This window comes from Helianthus annuus, chromosome 13 (genome assembly GCF_002127325.2).
Source record: "Helianthus annuus cultivar XRQ/B chromosome 13, HanXRQr2.0-SUNRISE, whole genome shotgun sequence".
Taxonomy (NCBI): Eukaryota; Viridiplantae; Streptophyta; class Magnoliopsida; order Asterales; family Asteraceae; genus Helianthus; species Helianthus annuus.
This window is the reverse complement of record NC_035445.2, coordinates 131,579,103-131,598,031: the sequence shown is the minus strand read 5'-3', so window position 1 is coordinate 131,598,031 and position 18,929 is coordinate 131,579,103. Positions and strand designations below refer to the sequence as shown.

Below are 18,929 nucleotides of genomic sequence, written 5' to 3'. Positions count from 1 at the left end.
AGAGATGATAAAGGGTGAGTCCATGTAGGTTGTCCACCTCACAAGTCCCTTGCCACGTAGGATTAAAAACCTAATTGAGTTAGTGATTATTTAACCAAGGGGTGACACTGCCACCTAAATGTTAAGTAGAGGGTGGTGGGAGTCAAAATGAAAGTTGGGAGTGGCATTGGCCAATTTTGTTTAGTTTAGGGTGATAAAATCCATTTCCCCCTTGAAACTATTAAACTTGGGAATTGGTATATAAAATACCTCAATAGTTTAATTTATTACATAAACACAGTCTAGAAAAATAATAGACGGCTTCAGCGGGTCTACTAGTGAACCTATCAAGTTGACATGAACACTTCCCTTTTGGGTAAATGTGTCCATGGACCCGGACCATTTAGACTAACCCATTGAGGTAAAATTCACACCCTTAATTGAAAGTAGAGCATCGTACTTACATCAATGTTGCTAGGTGGTTCATCAAATGTCAGCATATATGGCCCCTTTCGTGTTCAGGTCCTGAAAGATTAAAAACCAGTAAATCCCAACATTAAGTTTGACTTTTAGGTCAACATATGACTTTTTCAACTCCAAATTTGTTTAGCTTTTTTATACAAAATCAGCACAAACACTTTCTGTTTATAGCTACTAAGAAAAACCACTAAACTATCAGAATTTTCTGTTAAAAATGTGACAACCGTCACTTTTCCGTACATTCCGTACACTAATTGAACAATAATCTGTGCTTAAATAATTGTGCATGATCTAGTTTACAAGACAAAAGAAATTTTGATTACTGTCATATATACATATAATGGCATTTCATGATACAAGAATTTATTCGTTGCAACATGCAACACGATATAGTGCTAATAATGCACAGAACAGAATTTGCACCATTATTAGACAAACAAAAAAAATACTGACGACGTTCAGTACATAGGCAGACAATATTTTGAGGCCCAGTCTGAGCCAGAGACGGTGTATTACACTAGTATAGTGTGTAGAGAAATAAGGACCACAAAACTGCATGCCTAAGTGACAGACAAAGTGCCGGAAAGTGCCTAAAACACACTAAAAGTGCAGAATTCTGCAGAAAATAACTAAAATTCAGCTATCTTCAGCATTTAAACATCTAATTATAATGCAGAAAGATGGTTTAATGGTCCAGAATACTTTCCTAAGTGTCGGGAATCGAAACTATCATAAAATATAACATAAAGCACACTAAACTGCGCTATTTAGCACATTAACGAACCGGTAACCAACCGAAGATTACCCGGAACACTAAAATATTACTAGAAGCATTGTTTTAGTGTTACAAAGCTAGTTACGGTCACCGAACATCATATTACATCTAATAAACATTAAATACATAAAATACCTAACTAGCACCATTACTTTCCAACTAAATCAAGTAACTAACCATTAAAAGTTACACTTTACCCCCCCCCCCATTCTTGATGGCCGGTTAGGGGACATGGGTCCCACACAAGATTTGATTTCTATATTTTATTAGATTGTGTTTGGAATATGCTTAACAATATGCCAATATTCCATCCTAAAGATTAGAGAATTTTTATAAAAACCCACAAGATTATAGCATTACATCTTCATCATCTTCCAACACCCAACACTCCCTCTTCTTTCCTCCATGGCTACGGCCCAACACCACCACCATACACTCTCCATTTTCAATCCATCTCCATCCATTCTAAGCATATTCTAAGATGTATGGAGCCTATCTAGGAAGGTTTCAAGCAACGGAACTTGAAGGACCTTCGCCATTTGCTTTTATCCACCTCATTTCTTCTCTTGATCATCCCTAGCCTTGAGCTAGTAGTAAGAACACTAATCTCTCTATTTTGCATCTATTTCAAGTGGTTAAAAGAAGATACATAAAGATAATCTTAAAGAACACTAAGAAACTTGAACTTGAAACATGAACATAAGCTTGGATACATAAGAAATCTTAATGTTTAGGTGTTGTTATACTTGTTGATTGTTGTTTACTCATGTATTTGATGCTGATCATCATATGATCTTGCTAGATCATGATTAAAAACATAATCTAGCAAGATGAGGGGATGAAAGTGTTAAAGATTAATGAATCATCCTCACAAAAGTCATGAACTTGAATGAATAAATTGTTTTCTTGATAAGTGATGAACAAAGTAAGTTTAAAGTCTTGTAGACCTAAAACTTCAAGAGTGATTTACCAAGAAACCAAGTTAAAAATACAAGTTTTACTTAATCTTGGATTTTAAATGAATGAACCTTATTTTTGGTGATTAATAAGGTGTAGAAACATGGGTGTAACAAGAAAAATTCAAAAGAAATATTTTTAGAAAATGTGACTACAAGTTGTGAAGATCTGTTTTCTTTAAAAACGATGTTTTTAAGGAATCAATCACACTTTAAAGGGGGTAACTAAACTTACTAAGTACACTAGTAAGTTACTACAAATTTTTACAAAGTTTCAAGTTCATGACATAGAGTAAATTTCATATTTTTGACATATGGTAAGTGTTGAATAATTTGTTGTTGATTGGTGATGATTTTACAAAAGAAAATGATATGCTTGAAAGCATGGAAACCTCCATTTTTAGGGGAAACTATGACAAAATTTTCTAAAAATACCAACACTTAGAAAAATATTTTCTAAAACAAGTGTTTACAAGTGTATTTTTAACTATGATTTTCCATATAAACTTTGCCATGGACTTTTGTAACAAAAATACAAACATTGGAGGTTGGTTTTTAGAAATAAAAATGGGTAAATATGTATTTAGAATATGTATTTACATTAAAGACATTGTGTGTGATTATGTGAAATAGTTATATTATTTAAGGGAAAATAATATAACTTACAAATACCAAGAATTTACAACACCAAAATAATACCAAAAATTACATGGAATGAAATATATAAGTTACACACTTGATATTGTAAAACCATACGCAATAACGTAACTTACAAAATATTCCGAGAAGTACCGCTACAACATATTTTTGGTAAATATTATTTTGAAGACAAAAGAAACGAAAGTATGACTTTTATTATTACAAAGTATATCATATTTTCGACAAAGAGGAAATATATTACTTTTGGAAGTAAAAATATATTTTCTTAGAATATTTAGAAGATGTATGATTTTTGAAGAAACATATATATTTTCTTGACGATACATTATTTTGGACAAAACAAATCTACGTATATTTTCTAAGTGAAAATATATTATTTTGGAAATTACAAATACAAGAATACAAGAATACATGTATTAAAAACTCCCATCCATGGGAAGAAAACACGAAAACAAATACTTGAAAAGTATTATAACTCCGGATGACGTAAAGACATAAAGAAAACGTAACTCAAAAGATGAATACTAAGGCAAGGCACGACCCGCTCGTCTAATAGACCCTAGCACATTGTAGGTAGTCGCATTTGCTGACGAGATTTGAGTTACGAGTACTGAAGACGCAAAACTGTGAGTTCATGCTCCCCCTTTTCTCTAACTGTTTTTGGTTTTATAACTCTCGGGGGTAAAATACATGTACAAATACTTAAACGGTATGAAATGCCTATGAAATACTAGATCATGTGAGCATAGACTAAATACTAAAAATGCCATAAAGTCTTGGTGAAAACTAGTACCAAGCCATTAAAAACATTCATTAATTAGGGACGAGGGTTAGATCTAACGGGTACGGCCGAACCCCACTCATGGTCAAAACTAGTACCTAGTAGTGCTTCGGAGTCCCAGTCGAGGTTAATCGACACAGTCGAGGGAAATCGACACAGTCGAGGGTAATAGACACAGTCAAGGAGTCAGAACGAGTACTCCGACAAGGAATCAGAACAAGTATTCCGACAAGGAGTCATAACAAGTACTCCCCATGTCCTCACATGCCTTAAAATTCTTGTAAAACATTCATGTTCATACACGTTTTTCATATCTGTTTACAAAAGAGTCTCTCAAAGATTTACAACAATTACGGCACTCAAACTAGACGCATGAACTCGCTCAACTTTTTGTTGATGTTTTCCAAAATTACATGTATTTCAGGTACCAGGATGGATCTTGGACGCAGGTGTCGTAACTAGAAGTTTAGATGTCATCCACTTTTGTTGGTTTGTAACCTAGTCGAAGGTTGTGTTTTAAAAACTTGAATGAACAATGTTCGTAATACATAAATTTTATGAATGGATGAACATCGTTTTGATCATGTAGTTGTTTATTACGATTGAATGCAATGATATTAAACCAGTCACACATCATACGCTTCCGCAAAAGACAGGGTGTGACAGTTTGGTATCAGAGCTTCGATTGTAGTGAACTAGGATTCCTTCTCGAGTCTAGACTACAATCACTAGAGTTCTCTCACGAAAACGTTTTACAAAAAGGTTTTCATTGCATTCACGTAAGCGTCAAGATCCACGAGTCAAACATTTTTCAAAAAGAGACAAGGCAAGGACATTAGTAGGGAATACCCTCAAGAATAGGGTGCCAACTAAGGCATAGTCTACACGAGTTAGACTTGCCAAAATTAAAATACACTCTTGGTGAGAACGAGTACCAAGTAGTGTTTCTGTCGTGAATTCTGTCGTGAATCGACAACTAGAGAAATGTCCCCTCCCCCAAAACGAGAGTTATACGTGATATAATCAAAATGCCTGTTTATACTAAGTAATATATTTGTTTATCAATATATACATACGAATAGGTCTACGGAATAAATATTGACGTGAATACACACTAATAAGCGTACAGAGTAATTATTGACGTGAACAAGATACTTTCGACTCCGACTCCTATTACTATACTTGACTCGCACGATGAAGCTGTCGACCTCGCGTTCATTACAAAGCTCATGGCTGGAGTGATTACCAAAGAAGATTCTGAGCTTGCTTCCGTAGAAGATGGCTGCTCTTCCCTCTCGATTGTGAAGGTGCCTGACTACGGTGATGATGACGAGGCCGAGGTGGCAACCTTGAATGAATTCTTAATCAACGGGACGAGATCCCTGTGGCTTATGTAAAGCAAGAATGACGACATACTTGACTAGACAGGGGAGATAAAGTATTCATCTTGAAGGTGCCCCTCCAACTATCAGGAATTCTCTTTATTCCTACTTCATTTAATCATCGTGCATATTCGCGCGTAACGATAACGAGTGTTAGCGCGTGGACCACCGCAATGGTCCATTCCCTGACAGAGGTATAAGGGCAGTAGTGTCCCCTCCTTGAATGATCATCTGCTTGGACGAAAGGAAATTGGGGTAACTGTGCAAGACAATTTATTATTACGGGGGCCCACGTAATAACGACTTGTAGTGCATGGAAATCCTGGTGGACTCTGCGGGCCAAGTTGAAGATCACCATCCCTCCAAAAATAATCTATAGGTGTTCACACCTTCATCTGGTAGAACAATACCTAGACAAGTTCCTTAGCACTTTATAAAGTAGGAAACCTGTCCTGCCTACTTCATATACGAGACGTTTGAGAAAAGACATTTGAGCAAGTAAAGATGGGTAACATTCAAAAGGATTCAGCGGCGTGACACCCTCTATCACCTCTACACGAACAACCCCATCACTGGGAAAATATACACATCAATAAAGCTAATATAGCAGGAAATAACTAAAACCTAAATGACCGAGGCGATGTAACCTCGAGTTCATGTTATTGCAAACAATATATATACAAACTCACACACGATTCAGTGATGAAGGCGTTTATCAAAACGTCAAAGAAATATATACACCTTCAATGCAGAGTTACTGAATGATGCCATGAAGAGTCCATATGATGTAGATAAGTTAAGTAAAATGTACTGTTGGGGTTTGATCTTGCTCAACAAAGAATCCACTCACCCGGGGAGGAATTATTACTAAAGCTACTCAACTCTTGAATACAAGATCTTTCAATGACGAAGCTTTAAAGTTTAAACGATGACAAAGAACTACCATTACCAAACACCACCATAGTCTCGAATCCACCATGCAATACCTTAAATCACAACTTTCAAGTTTGGGTCAGAATGAGTTCAAGTCAAAGCGGGTCCGGGTCGCAACGACTTATGCCTTGAGTTGGCTTAAAAAGGTTTTTTTTTATTTGAAAAAGTAAATTAATATTCATCAACTTTCCACTATCAAGATTACTCAGCAAGACTTGCAATTGAAAAAACACCAAAATGCTCTCGATTGACCATTTTTTTATTACATATCAAAATACCTTCTCAGAGTTAAATGCTTGGTTGGTCCCTGTGGTTTTCAAAAATTGTAGACTTCGTCCTAGTGGTTTACTAATTACACGCTTGGTCCCAAAAGTTGTCAAAAATGCACTCGGTTGGTCCCCAGCCCTAACATCAGTTAAATATCTCAGTTAAGTCCATGTTAAATGACCAAAATACCCTTCTCATTAACAAAAGGATTTCAACACCTTTCTGACTTTATATTTTATAATTATCTTCATCACCATCATCATCTTCATCTTCTTACTGCTATGTTTAACCCATCACCATCTCACCCACCTCCGCCACCATTTCGTCACCGCGTTAATCAACAACAAAAACATCAAAATCAGTGTCCATCATCTTCCTCATCGCGTTAATCATCATCATCGTCATTTCGTCAGCGGCGGGTCGCCAGAAAGACGACCAGCGTCGATCGGACCCAGGAGAGATCGAGAGAGAGGAGATGGGTGTGTGCTTGTCGGATTCACAGCGTCGATCGGACCATCTGCCCTGTTTGGGTGTCAATCGGTCCCTTAAATCCCTAAAAAAATGCAGCTAACCTTCTTCAAGGTACCATCTCACCCACCACCACCATCTCAGCTCTGAAATGTCAAATTTCACAAGATTTGAGCTCATTTTTGTAACATTTTTCATAAATACAGAAAATATACATTGCAAATACACAAAATCGAGCTGAAATTAGCAATTAAGATCTAACAAAAAGCAACAATCTGCAACTTCGATCTAAATCTAGCTCAGAAACGTCAAATTTCACCGGTTATGCGTTCTTTTTGCAACATTTTTCATAAAAACTCACATAAATCGACCAAAAACTAGCAATTCCGAACCGTAAATTCAACAAAAACGAAGAAACGCTGACTATTCGTAAACAGAAACCGATACCTAGGCTTTGAGGCATCATTTTTGTGCACGGCGGAGGTGAGGTGGTGGCGGATTTCCGGTGCAGAGTCTGACAATGTGGGGATGGAGGTGAGAAGTGGCGAAGGTGAGATGGTGGTGGTGGGTGAGATGGTGGCGGAGGTGAGATGGTGGCGGCTATGCTTCTTGTTTGAGAAGAGAGAGACCTGAAGATGGGTGTGTGGCTGTCATCGAAGAAGAGCCGAGGGAATCAGGGTGGGTGAGATGGTTGGGATTAATAAGCAAGGGTATTCAGGTCATTTAACATGGACTTAACAGAGAAAGTTAACTGAAGTTAGGGTTGGGGACCAAGAGAGTGCACTTTTGACAAGTTTTGGGACCACGAGTGTAATTAGTAAACCACTAGGACCAAGTGTGAAATTTTTGAAAACCACAGGGACCAACCAAGCATTTAACTCTACCTTCTCATTTGGCCATTTGAGGAAAATCAATGAAACTACATAATGAAATTGCTTTAAGACCATGGGGTATGGTGGGGCTTGGGTTGGGTTTAGGTTTGGGTTTGGGTTTGGGTTGGGGCATTTGTTGACATGTGGAATGAGAGGTCCCCCACCGCCCGGTTACGTGTCCCCGGGGTATGGCGGGGCGTGGGTTGGGTGTGGCAGATTGTTAAAAAAAATAATACAAAAAGAGCAAGCCAGCTAGCATGTCCCCCCGCCCGGCTTGAAAGCCAAGCCCCAAGGGCCACGCCCCAACCCAAGCCCACCCGGGGTGGTGCCTTGGGCGTTTTCCCCGAACCCACGCCCAAACCCCCGCCCCATACCCCATGGCCTAATAACCTTCCAATGGTTTTTGGGATATGAGTTGTAATGGGTAGGGCAAGATTTCCCATGCCAGTTATGACCCATTCGACCCGCGCCTTTAATTTCTCACTCTTTTTTCAATCCATTTCCACCTGTTAAAAAATAGCACTTTGGGTTTTTGAATAAAAAATGCAAAGCAACATATGAAATCTTAAGGTGGTTAAGGGTGAGCATACTACACTAACCGACCTGACCCGCACAATACCCGACCCGACCCGCATAATACCCGACCCGCACAATACCCGACCCGATCCGATAACCGATTTTATTAAATATGAAGAACCGAAGATTGGACCCTATGGTATCGGTCCTTTACTCAATCGGGTCGTCTAATACCCGAGACCGACTTTCAAGGTATGTTAAACCTGCAAATACATTCCATATTACTTCAAAATTTGTTCCAGAGAATTCCCTGTTATTGCTATCATCATCCAGATTTCAAGGCATGTTAACTATACCCAATTCTTCCCATTTTGCTCCTACTTTCATCGATTAATTGATTATATGGCATATTTCGAATGTTTATAAAGTGATGGTATTGATTAATCGCTGCTTGTATTATTTTACGTCAACATGTCGGTTATATGTTTTTTGGGTAGATGTGCTGATCATGATTCAATATTGGACTAATTAATTGCTTTATTAGATAAGTCATTATTGTAATTTTAAGTCGGTTACTGAATGTGTAGAAGTAGTCAAAATTGGTAGGCGTCCCAACTAAAATGCATTCTATATTGTTCCACTTTTAGACAATTCGGTTACCTTCGGTCAAAAACCGAGACCGAACCGAACCTGATTTCTTGTTAAATTAAGAACCGAGGACCATGTATTATATATAATATCGGTTTGGTTTCAGGAAATTCTCGGTCTGGTTATCGGGTTTTTTCGGGTTGACCCGACTTTTGCTCACCCCTTTCAAAACAACCAAAATACACATACATACACGGTGAAAATGCTCTTGTCGTAGCCAAAGGACCATTTTAACTTTTTATGTTTTAAACAGATAATCACATTCCAAGTAGCCAAGTGACAAATAAATAATAAATGTAAGGGGGTACGGGGCACCATGCGGGGAGGCAAGCGGTGACCCCATTCCCTGAGCGGGAACACCGCCGCCATCCCCGCGGTGAGTGAATTCGGTGACCAAGATCGGGGTGTAGTTACCGCATGAGAGAGAGGAGAGAGAGAGAGAGGGGGTGATTGGTTGTTAATGTGGGTCCACTCTTTTTTCACCAATCATATTTTTTTCTTCTTTTTTTTTATAAAAAAATAAGTGTGTGAGTAGAGTGCCGCCATCAAATTGAGGGTGTGGGGGGAGTTTAAGAGGGGAGTTGACGTGGCATAACCTGATTGGGTGTGTGTAAGAGAGGGGACTTCCCTAAGACCACCCGTAGTGGTTTAGAAAAATAATGCCCCCACCATGGGGCATTATCCGACACGTGTCATCCCGGTCAACATGGGGCGTTATTGCAAAAGTGGCGTAGTGGGAATAATGTCTGATAATGCCCCTTCCAATCATTAAACAAAAAAAAAAAAGCAAACAGATGGATGGTGATTGGCTAGTCAAACTTGCATGGGGTTCTCCAAAGTTGTCGGACAAATGCTCAAAATTGATTGGTTAAACAAACATGTGCCAAAGTTCATATCAGCGTTATTATTAAAACGCCAAAGTTCATTTTTTTGATTTTTTTTAAATAACGCCCCATGTAATGGTAGTGGGGGCGTTTCTGGGCGTTTTTTTTTTCAATTTTTTTTTTAAAAATAACGCCTCACTACGGATGGTCTAAGAGGGGAGTGCCCTCTCACCCTAAGCAAACAAGTGATTGATTTAACTCGATTCACAGCATAAATCATCAACCCCTATAATCCCAATTATATTACCAATGAAATTTACAATTTAAAAGAAACAGACACCATGAGATTAAATCAAAATTCAATAAATAAGTGCAATAAATTTCATCTAACTCACAATAAATTCCAAGTTTGAGATCTAAATCAACTTGTATCAAGAATATTCCAATTTTGAAGCAAAGATTTCAAAGAATACGTTTCGGATGCTTAACGAAAGAAAAATTAAACCAGGAATCGACCATCTTCATTATCATCACATTTTGCAGGTAAAAAGTGCTTACCTAAACTTCGCTGGTTCTTCGTCGAAAGGGTGACCGTCACCTAAAGTCGAAACCCAGGCTCACTAACTGGAAAAGTGACATTCAAGCCGGATCTCAGGTTGACTCCGTTCTAACTGAAAAAGTGACATTCAAGGCTGGAGCTTTTCATCAGAGTATCAAGGGGTTGTCGGAATCCTAAATCTCGCTGTCATCGTCACCGTGTTGAACGAAATCCCCTCTGCCGGAACACCTCCGCCTCCCGTAGACGTTCCGGTAACCGGAACACCTCCTAGCCGCTATCATTCAGTGTGGACTGATGTGTGAAGCCGTCACAACCGGTCGATCTCTGTGATGGCGAAACAAAATGAAGAAGTAAGTGGAATCAGTTGTGCACCACCTAAACCAACCAAAGTGGCAGTGGAGGTAGGATGTGGAGATTTGGAGGACGGAGCAGAGGACATGCGTGGCAAGCAGAGAACATGAAACTTTTCAGAGACACCAACATACTCAGAATTAAAACCCTGTCCGTAACCAAAGTTAAAAAAAAGAAATTGTATGAAAACTGCAGAAATACAAACAAAAGCATTTTAATTTACGACGGATCGACTTACCGGGGCTTGACCAGAACTTCGTCGGATCCCTAGATGAACTCATTGGCTGCAAATGCCATCGTCTTCCTCATCGTTCTTCTGGCAACGTGACAACCACCTCGATCTCTTCTCCCCCTTTCATTTAGGATTTTTGGTGTTTGCTGCATTGAACATTTCAGTATTTTTATAAGATGTGTTCCATTCAACTTTAAAAAAAACCCATATAAGATGTCACCTATATATCAAGACACTATGATTATAAGTAGTAGGTCTAAAATAACAACGATGCACTTAAATTGTTTAACACATCAATGAACTTTTCAGTTACAATGGTACTTCTAAATCACCACCACTACTTTCAACAATCACATGTAATTCAAAAGACATAGATACTTTACCAAAAATGTATCTTAAGAACTGGCATATTTGTTGAACAATCTTTATTAGTCATACAAACCACATATCAATTTACATAATCATTCCCATATCCTTCGATCTGGATGTAAAACATCATCCCAAACAGAAAAACTCAGGACTCAATTGCAAAAACGAAATCAAAGGATTAAAGCAAACATGCAAAACAAAATTGAAGGATTAAATCTTACCAAACATATCGCCTTCCTAATCGTCATTGTGTTCCGTTGTTTTGACCGTCGCCGACCATCCATTTGTTCTGAACGACCATCGTTTGACACCATTGATCGCCTGAAACTTAACCTACATCGTCTCCATCATCACCTTCGAGTCATGACCCCTAGCCGCCGACTATCTGAGGTCTCAATTGAACCACCACCGCCTTGTAATCAGATAAACGTTCGTCACCATGAGCTTCGCAGTGATCTAGGCTTTCGATTGAAAGGGTTGAATCGCCAACACAGTCGGCGGAACTTCCCCGGAGTTACCTTTTCTACGGCTCTTTGTATACCTAGGGCGACGACATGTGTGACCGCCGGTAACCACCTCACGGCATCTGTCTCTCAATGGTGGGTGTAGGGCAGGGTTGAGGGTTTTATATGGTGGGCACAAATATGTATGTAATTTACAAAAAAAAAAAAAAAAAAAAAAAAAACTCTTCTACTGTTCAGTACTGTTCATTTCGTTTTGTTATTAATATGTTGGAGTGTTTGTGATTCCTTTTAACTTTTAAGAAGTCAATAAGTTAAAAGTTGGTGCAAAATAAGGAACCCCAAACACCCACTGTATACTAGTGCTATACCATCGAACTTCACGGTTTTATCAAATAATATGTGTTCGAGGTATTGACAAAGAACATTATGCGTTTACGATCATAACAAAATTCTTTGAAAGATATTATTATGGAACTCTTGGGTTCATAAAGTAAATAAAACAACCAACTTACTATTGATATAAACAAAGCACATGCTATGGATATAAGTAAAACAAAAATATAAATAAATGATAAAATGAAGTTTTTGTTGATTCACATAAGAAATATAAATAACATGAAAATTAACAAATGTCAACACAGATTGTTGATTCACAATAACAAACACGAATGTAATATCTCGTTTGGACTTTTTTTCACATTCCTTCTAAGTCTTGACTTATAGCTTGATCCATGTTGTTCACATGCTGCATCACTTGCGCATCATGGGCTAGGTGTACTTGTATCAACATCGTTTACCTCTATAGTAAAGTGGTTAGACTTGCCCCCTTGCTCGTTGTTAACAACCATCTAATGTAACATGTCAAAAGTAAATAATAATGGGAAAAAAATTTAGAAAAAAACTAACTTACCTTGGTTCACTACAGTAGTGCACCAGAAGAATATATAACAAATATAATTAATTAAAAATAAGTCTCACCTAAGTTTAATCCTATAAAAAAACAATTTGTTTTTGACTTTTGACCTAAAAGTCAACTTATAACCAATTTGGTCAACAAACACAATTAAGAAATTAAAAGATCAAACCCCATAACATACTTATGCACATTCACAACATGAATCAAGAATCATGAACAATTTTAACTATAGTCAAGTAAATTAACAATAAAACTACATTCAGTATTTACACTTCAGATTAGCAAAAAAATTCAAATGACTTCCGACGCAAAACTTTAATGGATTGCGGAAACATAATAACTTAACAATGAAATAAAAAATCACATATGATATATTTATGCACAATTCAGTCCATGATTCTCTGTTTCAAGGTTGGACTCAACATGATCCTATCGTTAACTAAAGTTTAGTGTGTGATGAACACCATGGTGAGTGAAATTAAGCTTTCAACAACCGCCTGGTTTTGGCAAACTATCTTCAACAATTGGGTGCTTAGTGTAACACCCCGTGTTTTCGAATGTCAAAGTCAAAGTCAAAGTCCAAGACAACTTTGACTTTCTTTGACTATAGATAGTCTATATTATGTTTTGGTTGTATTCTGTGGAGTAAGTGTTGTAATCAGAAAGAATCGAAGTAATCGAATGTTTAATCAATGCGACCGATTTACGACTGTGAATAGTAGGAAGTAACAATGCGATAAAGTTAATCAATCAATAAACAAGCTAATCGATTCATCAATCAAGCTCGAGACTCGAATTATGTGAACTCTGGTAGTGTTATACGTGTGTGTGTGCCTTATGTGTTACTTGTGCGTGTTTACTTATATGTTTGGTGTGGTATTCAAGCAAATCAATCGAAAATCGAATCGAAACTCGAAAAGCAATCAAACTCAATCGAAACCGACATCGAAACATGAAATGTAGATGCTTGTATGTAGATATAGTGATTGGGACTGAAAGTAATTTGACTAGGAACTCTATCGTATTCATATCATCGTCCATCAAAATCGAAACATCGAAAATCGTCGCGAAACGCTCAAAGTGGGTCGCGGATCGAACAGGAGGCATCCTGGTCGAACAGGCCAGCCGATCGGCTAGCATCTTCCTAGCCGATCGAGCAGCCCATTCGATCGGAGCTCCTGGCCGATCGGCTGCCACTTTCCTCTTTTGGAGCCTATAAATAGGGCTGTCATTGTCACACTTTCTATTTTTGGAAAGCTCTGACCGAACCAGCCTTCTTCTCCACCTTTTCTCAGATTTCTCTCAACTCCGGTAAGTTTTCACTCAAATTCTTGTACGATTTTGATCATTGCATGATTCTACACCTCTCTATCTTTCAAAACTTGATTTCTAACCATGAAATCACAAAGATCTAAGTGTTCTTGGGTGATGTCATCATGGTGTTCTTGAAGAACACCAAACTTTGGCCTCATTCAACCGTGAATAGCTTAGATCTGACCGGTTTCCACATAAACAAACTAAGATTTGTAAGAATCTTAACATTTTTATGAATAATTTCCAACTTTCTTCAACCTTTTACACTCAAAACCTTAAAACCGGTAGAAACGGAGCTTGAACCGGCTAACTAATCATTCTAACAGTTAAGAGGTTCAAGATTCGGATTCTATATACAAGGTTCACCGACGATGGGTTAAACTCTAAACCGACGTTCCGAACCGTTCACCGGCCGGACTTGGGTGATTCCTGTCCGAGCCGAAGAAACGAGTAGGAACAGAGGATATCATAGTTCAACTCGTTATCAAACTACCTCGATATGACAACAAGTAATTAAACAGCCAAGAGTTAGACGAAAGGCCGACCAGGTCAGACTTGCTGGCCGAACGGCTAGGCTGTTCGAACAGCCCAGCCGATCGGACATGCCAGCCGATCAACCGGGCCAGCCGATCGGCTAGCACATGGCGTCTCACTTTTCAAACTTCCTGAGGTATGGTATTGACGAAGTGATGTTCGATCGAGTATGCTACTCGATTGGTAAACATTACTCTTCGGATCATGAGATACTATGCTTTAACACTTGATTGATTTTACAACTCGTTCGTAGTAAAGAATGCCAGCCGATCGAACAGTCTGTTCGATCGAGCGACATCCTGTTGAGAACCACTTCAAAAGTTCCCAGCCGATCGGTTAATCCGGCCGATCGAACGGACCGTTCGATCGATCGACCTGAAAGGTAAGAACACCTTAGTGTTCTCATATACTACAACGAAAACTTCAAAAGTTCAAATCCTCAAACACAAACACACCAGAGGAAGAAACAATCCACTCGAATGGCCTAGCCGATCGAGCCTACCGGCCGATCGAACAGGGCTGTCCAAACGGACCTACCAGCCGATCAAACAGCCCGTTCGATCGAACCTCGCGTTCGATCGACCAGCCTATTTGATCCATTCACACTTGTCTGTTTTTCCACGTTACTCATTGTTGTGCTATCGAACTATTCAGGCTAACCCTACTCTCAACGCTCCCTTCAATCCATAATCAATCACTGTGAGTATACTCGATCCCTTCTTGCTTTTAGCACTTTTGGGTGATACATACGTTGCTTATATCAAAACACAAACGATCACACTACTCAAACTATTTGAACGCTAACCAATATGCATGTATTACGTGACTTAATGAATGCTTGTTGATTGTGTTTACACGTGGAATCCTGTCTACCTGCCTTAACGACATAGTACTATAGTTTGGACTCAGCACCGTTCACACGGGGGTTGTTAAGGACAATTACTTGCGTGGATTACGGTGGTAATCATGTATTGCGAACCGTCTCGGACGGTCAACCCGCAGTCATTGGTATCGATAGGTCCATGTCGATAATTAACATGCTTCGTTTTCCTCTGTGTACGTGCTGGTTATGCGTAAACTATTCAAACTCTATATGCTATTATCAAACTTGTATGCTCACCTTTACATTATATGTATTGACTTTATTTTAACGTATGTGACAGGTATTTAAGATGCTTATTTGCTAGGAAAGCGAGGCTAGAATAAGTTTCTAGAAGCCCCCAACAAATGGTTATCTGCCAAGAACAAGTGTCTGGGGCATAGTTGTCTGTAGATCTTGTCCTCTGGCATTACAGCCAGAAAGTCAACAGAATAGGGGTCTAGAAGCAGATAAACAATTGCTGTAATAATATTTGAATCTGAGTTGTCGGAACGGAATTTCTTGTTTGGATGATTATCTGTAATGACATGTTTGTTTATTCGGGATACGGTATGGGACGTATCTTTAACTGGATTATATAAATAGTTGTTATGGAAACTTCTGAACAATCTGTTTCGCTCAGTGCCGCGCCCCGATGATTCCGCCATCGGTTGGGGTGTGACAGATTGGTATCAGAGCCATAACTATAGGGAATTAGGTTAGACACGACCTAGTCCGGGTTGCTGTCTTAGAGACCTAGACTATAGTTAGGAACCAACAGACCCAGTTTATGTGCCTTATTCTGCAATTCTTCACTATCACTACACTCGAAATTTTCAATTAAAGTCAGGCGATTCAGTCAGGAATAGGTGTGAAAACCGCAAACTCCCGACTAAATTGACTGACTTATGATGATTTTATCCATTACTCATGCTTATCCTGATGTTTTCAATAACATACGAGGAGAATTATACCAAATCAGGAGTGAAATCCCCATTTTGATGAAAATTCTCCTTAAATTTTCTTAAAACAAGGAAGAAATTGCTAAGCCAAGGGGTGAAACCCTAACCTTGGCAGTTTGTTCTGGACTTTATTTATCTCACCAAGGCCTCGATGGACTCCAACGACCTGAACTCACGAAGTATGACCTAGGGAATACGTGTTCAATGCCCAGGAATCGAGGCAAGGACACGAGCCCGAACGTTGAAAGTGACAACAAGTCCGTTGCGAATAGTCGAATCGCTTTGGGTAGTCGATGTCTAGTAGCCGCAGACAATCTACCTCTCGATTTTTATGAGTTTCGATTCTGAGAACCGCAGCCGTGTACTCTGATGACTCGTTGATTTTATGTGTTCTGTGTGCTTTATCTGTTTACGTGTTTATATTTTGGACATTATTCGATTTTGCTACCATTTCAATCGACACACACGACTCGCATTTGCTGTTCTATCTCAATTCAACATCCAGTTGTCGCAAATCTAGACGATATCATACTATGTTATGCTATACGACTAAGTTAGGCTAATACGATGCTATTCGATATGCTATTCGAACGACACGCGAGCTTTGAAGGATAGGTTTCTATTTTCTGACTGCTTCTGTGATTAAATATCTAGGTACCTATATGCTTCTGTGTTTTGTGCTCTATGTGCTTATGTGCTTTTGTGACCTATGTGCTCTTTGTGCTTCTGTGCTCCATGATTAGGTATATCTGTGAATCTGTGTTTATATGTTACGTGATTCGACGTGATTCTAAGCTTTAATAGTCTAGACGTGTGAGGTGAGATTCGACTACGTTGTGTTGAGTCCTGTGACGATGTCTAATGCAGACCATGTCGTCGTCTGGATCCCGACACCACCTGACCCGTCAAGAAAAGAGAGACCGATGCCTCGCTGCTATCATCTCCAAGCAAGTGGCGAAGGCCGTGAGTGAGGTGTATGAAAATGCCAGCAAAACGTCTGAGGAATCCCGAGCTGAAAACCCTAAGGATTCAAGCAAGGCTGCTTTCAGCTTCAAGCAGTTCAAAGCATGCGGACCAAATGAGTTCACTGGCGAAGATGGTCCTACAGCCATGTTTCACTGGTTCGACTCAGTCGAAGTCACTCTGTGCCAGAGCGGATGTCCTAAACATCTCCGCACTCTCAATGCTACAGGCGTCTTCCAGTCCCGTGCTCTAGACTGGTGGACGGCCGAACGAAACAAGCGCAGAAATGATGCAGCTTACGAGCTAACATGGGAGGAGATGAAGGCAATTATGATCGACGAATTCTGCCCTCCTCATGAGCGCCAAAAGCTGGAGGACGAGTTTTGGACCATCAAGCAGAAGGACGGAGACAACGTTGCTCTCACTGCTCGCTTCAAGCAGCTTAGTATCATATGTCCCGATCAAGTCAAGACCTCAGATCAAGCTATCAAGAAGTACATTCGAGCCCTGCCCGACTGTGTAGCCGACTTTGTTCACGTCGCCAAGCTAGCAACGATCGAGGAAACCTACCTACTCGCCACTGAGATCAATGACAAGCGAGTAAAGTCTGGTTTTTGGGATAAGCAAACCAAGTCTCTGCACCAAGCCACCGCAACACCCACCGACTCATCTGGTAAATCCTCCAAGTCATCGAGAAGGAAGAAGAAGCACAACAACAACAACAACAACAACAGCTCCAGCAACAAGAACTGTGCTGTGACGACCACTGCTGCTCCTCTACAAGTTGTACCAGCTCAACAGCAGCAACAGCACCGCTCAGCTCCAGTGATCAATGCACCGCCAGCAAAGCGTGCATACACAGGCCCTCACCCACTCTGCCCAACGTGTTCGTATCATCACCCAGTGGGTCTAGCCTGTCGTTTTTGTGCTCACTGCAACCTATACAGTCATTTCACTGCGAACTGTCGCTATGGTCCCCGTCAAGCCCTAGTTCAAGCCATTGCCAACCAAGCTCTACTCCCTGCCCCCCAACGCCAACAAGCAGCTCAAGCACCAGCAGCCAATGCTCGAGTCTGCTTTGCATGTGGTGACCCAAACCACTTTGGAAACAGGTGCCCGAACAGGGTGGTTAAGCAAGAGCCCCAACAGCAACAACAGCAGCCTCAGCAACAGCAGCAAGCAGCCCATGCCCGAACCTTCAACATCAATGCCCGTCAGGCTCAGGCGGATAACAACGTGGTTAATGGTACATTCCTTGTGAGTGGTATTTATGCATCATGTTTGTTTGATACTGGAGCCGATAACTGCTTTGTGTCGTTTGAATTCGAGAAGCTCCTTAGTCGTAAGCGCTCTTATCTGTCCTCGTCATTCGAAGTCGAAGTCGCTACGGGAAGGACTATTGCCGTTAATTCTATACTCCGTGATTGTACTCTCGAACTCAACAATCACATCTTTCCAATCGACCTTATTCCAATGCAACTCGGAAGCTTTGATGTCATAATAGGCATGGACTTTCTTCGCGAAAACCATGCTGAAGTTGTGTGCTTTGAAAAGATGATTCGATTCTCGCTCGCGAATGGTGATCTATTGTGTGTGTACGGTGAAACAGCGTCGAAAGGTCTCAAGCTTATGTTATGCGTCCAAGCCAACAAGTATCTCCGCAAGGAATACCGAGCCTTCTTGGCCAACATTGTAGTAGCGGAGAAGGAAAAGAAAAAGAAAGTTGAAGTCAAAGACGTCCCAGTGGTTCGTGAATTTCCTCAGGTGTTCCCTGATGATCTTCCCAGACTACCACCAAGTCGTGATATCGACTTCCGCATCGACCTCGTTCCTGGAGCTAACCCCGTTGCCAAAGCCCCTTACCG

The 18,929-nt window shown here is 39.9% G+C and overlaps 1 long non-coding RNA gene across 1 annotated transcript; it reads right to left on the bottom strand.

Moving 5' to 3' along the window:
- Nucleotides 1-9,915: 9,915 nt before the first annotated feature.
- On the bottom strand, nucleotides 9,916-11,660 carry LOC110898702. The gene is made up of 3 exons (XR_002569564.2): nucleotides 11,274-11,660; nucleotides 10,690-10,829; nucleotides 9,916-10,599 (listed from the first exon to the last, which is right to left on the bottom strand). It is a non-coding gene; the product is annotated as an uncharacterized LOC110898702 (long non-coding RNA).
- Nucleotides 11,661-18,929: the final 7,269 nt, after the last annotated feature.